General features: G+C 41.0%; 1 pseudogene; it reads left to right on the top strand.

Annotated features, from left to right (window-relative positions):
- Nucleotides 1-1,430: 1,430 nt before the first annotated feature.
- LOC110214478 (large ribosomal subunit protein P1 pseudogene) lies at nt 1,431-1,812 on the top strand (annotated as a pseudogene).
- Nucleotides 1,813-3,616: the final 1,804 nt, after the last annotated feature.

Here is a 3,616-nt window from a genome sequence, read left to right on the forward strand (position 1 = left end):
AAGAAACCCCCTGTATCAGTACTGACCAAAAACTGCTCTGAAGTTTATAGTCTTGAAGAATGGCCTGAGGCACAGACAAGTTAAAGGATTCACCCAGTATTATCTAACTAATAAATTTAAGAGATAGGACAGGAACCAGGGATGACCTGGTAAATATTTAACAACCAGCTCTGGGGGGAAAGGGGGTATCCATGACACACTTTTAAGTTTAATCTGTATCATTAATATTTTCTCCATCACTTTCTTAAAGCTAGACAATCAGCAAAACAATAAATCAAGCCCTGATTTATAACATTGGCAGATTTTCAAGGTATAAATGTTCATACTGAACATTTGACAATTGGCTTTCAGGAGGAAGTTGGAACTGACCTCAGCACGACCCTGACAAGAACCCAAGTCTTACTGACTCCAAATCTGGCATCCTATCTAATCTGCTGTGATAATTATCTTAATAAGTTTAAATTTTATTGTCTCAATTTTATAGAATAAGAAACTGGTCCTAGGAAAAATCACGTGACTTACTCAAAGTCTGATAGCTAGAATCTCTAACAGGTAGGGGGGCAAATCAAACCTTCTGGTGGAAATGAAATTGAGGAAAAACAGATTCAAAGAGAACAACTAAAACGACATTTATTCTTAAGTCAATGAGCATTAAGAGGTCACTATGAGCCCAGTGATGTGCTCTTGAATTGCAGATAAATAAGATTTAACTTACAAAGGAATGAATATTAGTTTCGTAAGTCAAAAATTAGTTTCAGTATTACAAATGTATACTCAGTGTGTTCTTTAGGAGAAATGTAGTAACTTTCATAGGGGCAAGGACTGTGTAACATTTATCTTTGACTCCCCTTGGCACCTAGCACAATGCCTCCCTAGAATATAGAAAGAGTATAATAAATGTTGAATTGAATGGAAACTAGGCACATTAACAGAAATAAACATGATGCTTAATTCTGTGCAAAGAATGTCGCATTAGGCACCATGTGGAATAAATTAAACAGAATCCTTGACTTCCTTCAAAGTTTAATTGAGGTCCTACCTCCTAGAGGAAGCCTTCCTGATCTCCTTATTGTGAGTGGTCTCTTCAAATTATCTTGTTTTGACTTATCTGTTTGCATGCTATGCCCAGCCCCTTTAAGAATATAAGCACCTTGAGGGTAGGGACTCAGTCAACTTTTGTGGTTTTACCCCCTAACACCCAGCCTTGCACATGGTAGGTTCTTCATATGTATTTATTGAACAAATTCAGTAGGTAAAATATTTACATCTCACCTGCTGCAGTGAGGCTGTTTCATGAATGAATTATGGTTCCTCTTCAGTTGTCTGTAAGGTGCTTGGTTCTTCTTTGGAAGCTAAGGCCGTATTGGGAAGACCCCCCTCTCATCCAGTGACTAGCACTACTACAAGTCTCTCCTCATCCTTCTGCTGAAATGGCCATCTTCAAGCTTGCTTGCATCTACTCTGCCCTCATGCTTCATGACGATGATGTTACAGTCAGTGAGGATAAAATCAATGCCCTCATTAAAGCAGCAGATATAAATGTTGAACCATTCTGGCTAGTATTATTTGCAAAGGCCCTGTCCAACATCAACATTGCAAGTCTCATCTGCAATGTAGGAGTTGGTGGACCTGCCCCAGCAGCTGGTGGTGCTGCCTTTGCTGGAGGGGCAGCTTCTGCTAGCACAGCTGCCCCAGCTGAGGAGAAGAAAGAGGAAGCAAAAAAAGAAGAATCTGAGGAGTTCGCTGATGACATGGGCTTTGGTCTGTTTGACTAAATATTTTTTGTAACATTAAATTAAAAGCTTAACTCAAAAAAAAACCAGAATGAATTATGTATTGAGACTTCTGGGAGCCAGGATGTTGGAGTAAGCAGTAAATCGCTGTAACTCTTCCATATTCACCTCTAAACAACTATAAAATAGCACCCCAAAACAAATCCTGAAGCAGTAGAACCAGCAAAAAGACAGGATGAAATAATCTTTTAGCCCACGAAACTTGGAAGATTGGCAAGAAAGGTCCATCTCACTTGTGAAAAAGGGGAGCAGTGTCCAGAACAGGAAGTGTCCCATCAAGCCAGCAGCAAGCCCCACCTCAGCAAACCAGTGGGAGATCCTGAGCCCCAGGGTGGTGAAACAGGTAAATGCCTACACCAGGACGCTCCACATGCTTTAGCATAGCAAGGGTATCTAGCAGACTCCAGCTCTGAAAATCACTATGCTTCAGTGTTGTCCTGAGCAAACAGGGAGCCACCCACACTTCCGCATAGTCCTGGGCAAACAGGCAGCTTCCAGAGGCCAGACTGCCACGTGCTTCAGTGTAGCCCTGAGGAAACACAGAAACATCCCACTGGGCCTCAGCACATGCCAGATGCCACTAGGACCCCAGCTCAGCACCAGGTAAGCTGCCAGACCCCTATGGCCTCCAGCAGTGCCAGGCACCCCCCCCCCACACACACACACATATGCTCAGCACAGCACCAGACATGAGGGTCTCCTGTGGGCCTCAAGGCAACATCAATGCAGCACCAGGTAAACAGCCAGGGCCTGCAGCCAATGGCACAAGAAGCCTGAGACAGTGCCCCTTCCACCCTGGGAACAGAGCTCAGATTCAAAAGAAAGGAAAAAGGCCAAAAAAAATCTGACCATAGAAAGTTATTATGGTGACAAGGAAGACCAAGACACAAACTCAGAAGAAGACAACAATGTCAAAACACCTATGAGCAAAATACCAAAGAAAAGTGGGAAGTAGTCTCAAGCCCAGAAAGGACTCATAGAAGAGCTCAAAAAGGAGCTTAAAAATCATATAAGACAGGTAGAAGAAAAAATGGGAAAAGAATGAGAGTAATACAAAAGAATTATGAAAAAAAAGGCAACAGCTTGGAAAACTGCTTAAAAAGTAGAATTGGCCAAATGGAAAAGAGATACCAAAATCTACTGAAGAAAACAACTCCTTAAAGAGTATAATTGAACAAACAGAAAAGTACAAAAGCTAACTTAGGAAAACAACACCTAAAAGTTAGAATTGGGCAAGTGTAAGCTAATGACTCTATAAGACATCATGAATCAATCAAAAAAAATTCAAAAGGATGAAAAAAAATGGAAGAAAATGTAAAATGCCTCATGGGAAAAACAACTGACCTAGAAAATGGATCCAGGATCATTGGACTACCTGAAAGCCATAATCAAGAGGAAGACCCGGACAGCATCTTTCAAGAAGTTGTTAAGGAAAACTGCCCTGGAACCAGAGAGTTAAATAGCCATTAAAAAGAACCCACCAATCACTTCAGGAAAGAGATCCCAAAATAAAAACTCCAAGGAACATTATGTCCAAATTTTAGAACCACCAGATCAAGGAAAAATACTACAAATGCTCATAATTGAGTATACCCTTTGATCCAGCAATACCACTATTAGGTCTGTATCCTAAAGAGATCATAAAAAAGGAGAAAGGACTTACATGTGCAAAATTCAATTCAAATATTAGGATTGCAATGGACTTGGCAGCTGCAACACTGAAGGATAGGAGGTCAGGGAACATGATATTCTGGAAGGCAAAGGAACCAGGACTTCAACCAGGAATCACTTATCTGGCAAAATTAAGCATAATATGTCAAGGG

The sequence above is a fragment of the Phascolarctos cinereus genome, unplaced genomic scaffold (genome assembly GCF_003287225.1).
Source record: "Phascolarctos cinereus isolate Bilbo 61053 unplaced genomic scaffold, phaCin_HiC Scaffold_4;HRSCAF=312, whole genome shotgun sequence".
In the NCBI taxonomy this organism is placed as follows: domain Eukaryota; kingdom Metazoa; phylum Chordata; class Mammalia; order Diprotodontia; family Phascolarctidae; genus Phascolarctos; species Phascolarctos cinereus.